The sequence below is a fragment of the Lactuca sativa genome, chromosome 4, assembly GCF_002870075.4.
Source record: "Lactuca sativa cultivar Salinas chromosome 4, Lsat_Salinas_v11, whole genome shotgun sequence".
NCBI lineage: Eukaryota > Viridiplantae > Streptophyta > Magnoliopsida > Asterales > Asteraceae > Lactuca > Lactuca sativa.
The window spans coordinates 318,006,359-318,014,786 of record NC_056626.2 but is presented as its reverse complement, the minus strand read 5'-3'; positions in this window follow the sequence as shown (position 1 = coordinate 318,014,786).

The window sequence follows — 8,428 nt, the reverse complement described above, 5'->3', positions numbered from 1 at the left end:
GGGCGGAGGACGACATGTACAGTATCACTACAATGAATAATAGTAAACAAGCAACAACATCATCCATTGCATTAATAATATAATTTCATACATGTGTTTTATGTCAAGTTTTATAGACACCAAAATATACATATCAAAATAAAAGACGAGTCTTGAACGAACTCCATCTTCTCAAAACCTGGCACCTGTACCAGTCTATTGGTGACCTGAGAATACAAGTTATTTTGAAAGAGAGTATCAGCTTAAAGCTAGTGAGATCATAAGTATATTAATGTCTGTGTTTGTAAGAAAGCATTTGTAAGATATTTTGTAAGATGTTTTGTACAATGTTTTGTAAAATGTTTGAACTCTCCTAGAAAACCCTACGTTTCCTACTAATGGTAGCCTTCTACCAAGGCATCTAGTGTCTGTGTCTATGTCACTTGTAAGAGTGTGTATTTTCCCAAATCCGACTATCATTAACCGAAAATATAGTATTTACATTACCGTGCATCGTGTGAATATTCACGAAGTGAATATAATGGGAAAATTGTTGGATAAGGTGTCTAAGTCCATAACTATTTCGGGCTTGTACTTGACCCGACCCGGCATGGTCCATTTGGGTTGCATGGCACCATGCAATTGGATAGACTAAATGAGAGAAATAACACTTGGAGATTATTAATATATTATAAGTTCTAATATATTAATAATATTATTTGATTAGTTGATCAAAGAATTAATTTGGAATTAATTAAGTGATCAAAGGATAACTAATTAAATATATGGGTTGATTATGTAAATCATCCATATCTTGTATAGTGGGCTAAGAGGCTCCATGGATTATCAAGTTGGGTTCTACCCATAGGATGCTCCATGGATGCTCCATGGGAGTTACAAACCCATGGGTCATGGAAATGAAGAGTCATGACACATTAGGGTTTACATGGTGTAACCCTAGATGTGTCAACACTATATAAGAAGCATATTCTCCACCAAAAATTGGCACTACTAAGGAACTAGAGGGCTTGGCCGATTTTGAGAAGTGTGTGTTATCTCAAGAGTCTTTCCAAGAGCATTTGGTGTTGTGTGAAGCATTTGAGGCATCACACTTGGGGTGCTAGGCTCACAAGGTTTCAAGGAACACAAGCAACAACAAGGTAAGTTATTCTATCTATGATAAAAGTTAAATTGTTCCCCATGTATGCTAGATAGGAATATAACCTTGGAATTCAACTTTGCATGATAATTAGACAAACATAGATCCAAGGTTATTAGGGTTGCATGTACACTTAGGAAGTGTTAGAATGCTCAAAACCCATCAGTGGTATCAGAGCCTAGGCTTGTTTGTTTGTTATTTGTGCTTAAAAGTTGAAGAAAGTCGATAATTCTGCTGTCTGACTGATGGACTCGGCGAGTCCATGGGGAGGACTCGTCGAGTTCATGTGTATCTTCAACCTACTCGGCGAGTAGGATTATGCACTCGGCGAGTAGGGTCGACAGAGTGCAGAATTTCGACTTGAGTTGCTGGAAATGGATTAGAATCATTACCCTAAAATGTTTTGGTACTTGAAAACTTATTTTAGAAGGTGTAATGTGTTTTCTAATTCATTTACAACAACTAGTTATCAAAATTACAAAGATTAAATGTGATTTTGATTCTTGAAAGTGTTCATATTCATATTCTTGTTCTTATGATGTTTAGATGATCATAGGAATTATTTGTAACCTATGTGGTAGATTAATTCATGATCATAATGTGTTTTAATGGAGTCCATAACTTGTCCTCAAGTTATGGAAAACCAAAAGTCTCTTGGATTAAAAACCATTAAAAGAACACAAGAGTTAGGAAAAAATGAAAAGTCCTCATTTTATTACTCTATTAAACTCATAAGTTACAAGAAATGAAAAGTTTTGAAAGTTTACAAAACTTGCCCTCAAGTTTTGGAACAAGTAAAGTTAAGTTAAAACTTTAGTTCCAACCCCTAGAATTTTAAAAGTTAAAATTCAACCCTTATACTTATATTATTATGATTTAATAATTATATATATGTATAAGAACAAAGTCGTCTTACCGCTAGTACGCCTCATTCACGAAGCCGGTCTATAAGGTGGGTATAAGGTTGTTGCCTATAAAATGGTGACTTAATGGGTGTCCACTCTCACCCACCGCTTGCTTGATCGGTGGAGGGTCGTTAGCCGAACGGGTAAGACAAGGACTTATTAATTCTCATTCAAAGTATGATGAATATTATAAAGTAAGTAAATGTTTTATTAAATTCCCAATCTTAGTTACTTTAGGAAAAATGTGAATAAGGTGCTATTCCATGAAATTACACTTTACACTTTGATTAAGTCGTTGGTGGAGCGTGTGTGGTTAACCGGCACACTAACTTGGACTTAACAAGGTAGGTAAAGGGTGACTTAGGGTTTATTATAGTATCGATGGAGCGTGTGTGGTTAACCGGCACATCGATTGAGTGATAAACTTTAAGGGTACCAAGTGATTTGCATGGTTACTTCACACCTCGTTTTGTGATCCTCGGTATCCCAGTCACAAAACTTGGAGGGCACACTCGAGATTGAAACATGCCTTTGAAAAGTTCATTGAATCTCAAAGAATCTAGGAATTTCTAAGAACCATTCAAAAAAACCTAATACTAAAATATTGCGGTTTTCGTGGTGGAAATTGGTGAATCGTCATTCACCTACCTTTCAAATATGATATAGCTTAGATTACGGCATACCTCTTCTAAGTTATATTATATTGTGATTGGATCCTAGCCTTAATATTACATTTGGGTGTTTTATTAAGGACTCTCTTATATCTAAACTAATCTTGTCCTCCTTCCTTCAGATGTCTTTCAACAATGCTTCTGGCTCTAATCCTAATGGCTCCTTTACCCTTATGAACTTGTGTGGGAAAGTCACCTTTGATGGATCCAACTTCAATGAGTGGATCAGAAACATCAGGATGATTACCCGCTACGAGGACAAAGAATATGTCCTTGACAAGGAGCTTAAGGAGATTGATGAGTCCACTGCAACTCCTCAGGAGATCGCTGAATTCCGGGCACATGAAAGGGATGCTACGAAAGTGGCTTGCATCATGATGGCCACGATGACAGCAGAACTCCAAAAGTCTTATGAGGATTTCTACCCTTATGAAATGCACCAAGATTTGATGGAAAGATACCATCAAAGTGCACGACAAGAGAGGTATGAAATCATCTGCTCCATGATAACAACCATGATGAAGGACGGGGAATCCGTCACGAGCCACATGCAGAAAATGCAAAGGTATGTGGATCGTTTGCTGAAGCTTAATGTGAACTTCCCGGAGGATCTTGCAATAGATATTATTTTGCATTCCTTACCATCGTGCTATGATCAATTCCGCATGACATATCACATGAACAAGGAAGAAGTCACCCTCAGCAAACTTCAGGGACTTCTCAAGACCGCAGAAACAGGTCTTAAGGGGAAGTCGGTTGCTATCACTCCTACTCAAAACTCTACTCCGGTTTTGGCAATCGGGAAAAATCGAGGGAGGAAGAGAAAGAGCTCTTCTAAGGGTACCAAGGTTCGGACCCTTGATGGCTCTTCTTCAAGTGGAACCAAGAAAGGTTTCATTACTCCTTCTTCTGACCCAAAAGAGGCTGAATGCTTCTATTGCCATGAAAAAGCTCATTGGAAGCGGAACTGCCCAAAATACCAGCAAGATGTGAAGGATGGGAAAGTTAAACCCAACCATGCAGGTATTTACACTATCATTTCTAATAACTCACCCCATTCTAATTCTTGGGTCCTTGATACCGGGTGTGGTATTCACATTTGTTGTGACTTGCAGGGACTAAGAAGAAGTGAGGATGTGGAGCAAGGAAGGATTAACTTGATCATGGGGAATAGGAAAGCTATACCTGTTACCAAGATTGGAGTTTATACTTTATCGCTAAGTAGTGGGTTTAGTTTAGATTTGAATAAGTGTTGTTATTCGCCAGGAATGGCAAGAAATATTATTTCCTTTCATGCTTTGTACAAACAAGGGTTTACCTTTTCATTTAATAATGAAGTTGGTTCTATAGATGTTTTCTATAATAATGTCTTTTATTTTAAAGCATTACCTTGTGATGGTGTGTATGAAGCTGTATCTGTTGTAGATAACTTGGGAAATAATGTTTTGTGTATTGATTCTACTAATAATAACTTGGATAAAGCATCTTTATGGCATTGTCGTCTTGGACATATAAGCAAGAAACGCATAGGCCAACTCCAAAAGGATGGAGTCTTGGAGTCGTTTGACCTAAAGTCAGATGATAGTTGCGAATCATGCTTACTTGGAAAAATGACAAAGTCACCCTTCACAGGTTCATGTGAGAGGGGTGAAGGTTTGTTGGACCTTATACACACGGATGTGTGTGGACCATTCAAACATGCCACAAGGGATGCTAATCGTTATTATTTGACTTTTACTGATGATTATAGTAGATATGGATATGTCTACTTGATCAAGCATAAGTCAGAGACTTTCGAGAGGTTTAAGGAATTTAAACAGGAAGTCGAGAATCAATTGGGCAGGAATATTAAGATGCTTCGATCCGATCGTGGTGGTGAGTATCTTAGTTCAGAGTTCCTCGACTATCTAAGGGAATGTGGGATAGTCTCACAATTGACACCTCCCAGGACACCACAGTTGAATGGTGTGGCTGAGAGGCGTAATCGAACCTTGTTGGATATGGTTCGTTCCATGATGAGTCGAGCTTCGCTACCAATCTCATTCTGGGGGTATGCCTTAGAGACTGCCGCCCATATTCTTAATCTAGTCCCTACAAAGAAAGTTGCCAAAACTCCTCACGAGATGTGGACTGGTAAAGTACCTAAACTAGACCACATCAAGATTTGGGGTTGCGAGGCTTTCGTGAGACGCGAGACTCATGATAAGCTCGAACCCCGAAGCGAGAGGTGTATTTTCATCGGTTACCCACAGCGATCCTTTGGTTACCTCTTCTACAGACCTAGTGACAATGTGGTCTTTGTAGCAAGAAGAGGAGTCTTTCGAGAAAGAGAGTTTATAAGCCAAGGAGACAGTGGGAGGCAAATTGATCTTGAAGAAATTCAAGAATCAAGCGGTGAAGGAACTTCAGACAGTGGGAGGCAAATTACTATGGATTCCATATTACTGCAGAAGGTGAGACACTTATTAGTGATGAAACACTAGTAAGTCAAGATGACCCTAACAGCTACGAGGAAGCCATGGCAGGCCCCGAGTCTGCTAAATGGAAAGAGGCTATGGATAGCGAGATACAATCCATGTATGACAATCAAGTTTGGAACTTGGTTGAAAACGTACCAGGTCGTAAGACAGTAGGGTGCAAATGGGTCTTCAAGAAGAAGACTGACATGGATGGTAAAGTACACACTTATAAGGCTAGACTGGTTGCAAAGGGCTTCTCTCAAATTCCTGGAGTGGATTATGATGAGACATTTTCTCCGGTAGCCAAGATTAAGTCTATTCGGGTTCTGTTAGCCATAGCTGCATTTCATGACTATGAAATATGGCAGATGGATGTCAAAACCGCTTTCCTTAATGGAAAGTTGGCTGAAGATGTTTACATGAGTCAGCCAGAGGGTTTTGTCAGCAACGAGTACCCTAATAGAGTGTGTAAGCTTGAGAAATCCATTTATGGATTGAAGCAAGCACCTCGCAGATGGAATCTTTGCTTTGATGAAAAGGTCAAGGAATTTGGCTTTTCTAGGAGTGAAGATGAATCTTGTGTGTATGTCAAGGCTAGTGGGAGTATAGTTAGCTTTTTGGTATTATATGTGGATGACATACTACTCATAGGAAACGACATTCCAACTCTGCAGGAAGTTAAGTCCTGGCTTGGGAAGTGTTTCGCTATGAAAGACCTTGGTGAAGCTGCCTATATTCTAGGGATAAGGATCTTGAGAGATCGGAGTAAAAGACTAATTGGACTTAGTCAGAGTACCTACTTGGATAAAGTGCTGAAGCGATTCAGCATGCAGGATTCCAAGAAAGGAGAGTTACCCATCCAGAGTAACACCAGATTGAGTAAGACACAAAGCCCTAGCACTGAGGCTGAGATAGCAGAAATGAGTCGAACACCTTACGCTTCGGCTGTAGGATCGATCATGTATGCTATGACGTGTACTCGACCCGATGTAGCTTTTGCCTTGAGCATGGTTAGCAGGTATCAGGCGAACCCTGGCAAGGCACACTGGACTGCGGTAAAGAATATCCTCAAGTACCTACGAAGGACTAAGGACTGGGTCCTTACCCTCGGTGGGAGTGATGACTTGAGAGTTGTTGGGTATAGTGATGCTAGCTTCCAGACTGATAGGGATAATTTCCGCTCTCAGTCGGGCTGGGTCTTTACCCTAAATGGAGGAGCAATTTCTTGGAAGAGTTCCAAGCAAGAGACAGTGGCAGATTCTACTTGTGAATCAGAGTATATTGCAGCTAGCGAAGCAGCAAAGGAAGCGATATGGCTGAAGAACTTCATTGGAGACCTTGGAGTTGTACCAACTATTAAAGAGCCAATGGAAATTTTCTGTGATAGTGAAAGTGCTGTTGCCTTAGCCAAGGAACCAAGGGATCATGGGAGATCCAGGCACATCGACAGAAAATACCATTTCATTAGACATCGGATCGAAGAAGGACTCCTCGTGGCAAAGAGGGTATCATCGAATGAGAACCCAGCAGATCCCCTCACGAAGGGACTGAGTAGGGTTAAGCATCTTCAGCATGCTCGAAGCATAGGGCTGAAGGATGATATAAGTTTTAGTAGTTAGATAACCCAGAAATTTGTAAAGTGTAATTGACATTTGATGATGAATAAAAGGAGTTTTATTTATGAGTAAAGTGTTGCTATCTCTTGTCGATCGTTTACTATATTTCTTTTGCATGTTTTGACTTCCAGAATAATTTTGTTTGGTATAACATATTATTCAAACCTCCACAGTCGGTCATATGTTGGAAGTAGATATGAATCAAGACTGTCATGTTTGGTTGTAGAGGTCTTGGACAAGGCTACAACAATCATGAGTGCTCATAAGTTCTGAGCATTGGACTCAACCCACGTTCACTGGAATCACTTCATGGAATTCTATCTCGAGTGATCGTGAGACGGTAATATCATATAAGTCTTCAAACCTAGAGATATGATTTGTTACTTACGAGTTGGTTATGCATTGACTGTACGAAACCGCATTGGTAACTCGATGTTATAAAACGTACTTTTGTGTGTAATTCAATAAGTGGTAGAACAAACATATGAGTCGAAGTTTATCTGTTCCTTCTTGGATTAGAAGCTGATATCTGGGCCCCTCGATGATTTTGTTTTGACCCATGTACCGGGCCCGGTCAGAACTAAGTTGATGTGTTCAATTAAGTTCTATGTCAAACAAATCGGAAATCGAGAAACAAATGCTGGACAAGAAGTAAGACAATGTTCCATGTATTTGTCCGGCTGATATCTAGAACGGAGGATTATATGATCACTTATCTTAAATGGCGTACTATCATCTTCTCAGTTTCGAGAGACCTTGAAAGAGCTACGATTGCCGATCGGTTCCTGAAGTACTAGAGAGATAGTTATTAGACTTATCCAAGTGGGAGACTGTTGGATAAGGTGTCTAAGTCCATAACTATTTCGGGCTTGTACTTGACCCGACCCGGCATGGTCCATTTGGGTTGCATGGCACCATGCAATTGGATAGACTAAATGAGAGAAATAACACTTGGAGATTATTAATATATTATAAGTTCTAATATATTAATAATATTATTTGATTAGTTGATCAAAGAATTAATTTGGAATTAATTAAGTGATCAAAGGATAACTAATTAAATATATGGGTTGATTATGTAAATCATCCATATCTTGTATAGTGGGCTAAGAGGCTCCATGGATTATCAAGTTGGGTTCTACCCATAGGATGCTCCATGGATGCTCCATGGGAGTTACAAACCCATGGGTCATGGAAATGAAGAGTCATGACACATTAGGGTTTACATGGTGTAACCCTAGATGTGTCAACACTATATAAGAAGCATATTCTCCACCAAAAATTGGCACTACTAAGGAACTAGAGGGCTTGGCCGATTTTGAGAAGTGTGTGTTATCTCAAGAGTCTTTCCAAGAGCATTTGGTGTTGTGTGAAGCATTTGAGGCATCACACTTGGGGTGCTAGGCTCACAAGGTTTCAAGGAACACAAGCAACAACAAGGTAAGTTATTCTATCTATGATAAAAGTTAAATTGTTCCCCATGTATGCTAGATAGGAATATAACCTTGGAATTCAACTTTGCATGATAATTAGACAAACATAGATCCAAGGTTATTAGGGTTGCATGTACACTTAGGAAGTGTTAGAATGCTCAAAACCCATCAAAAATATCATAGTACTGTAGTATTTGTAATAAGTG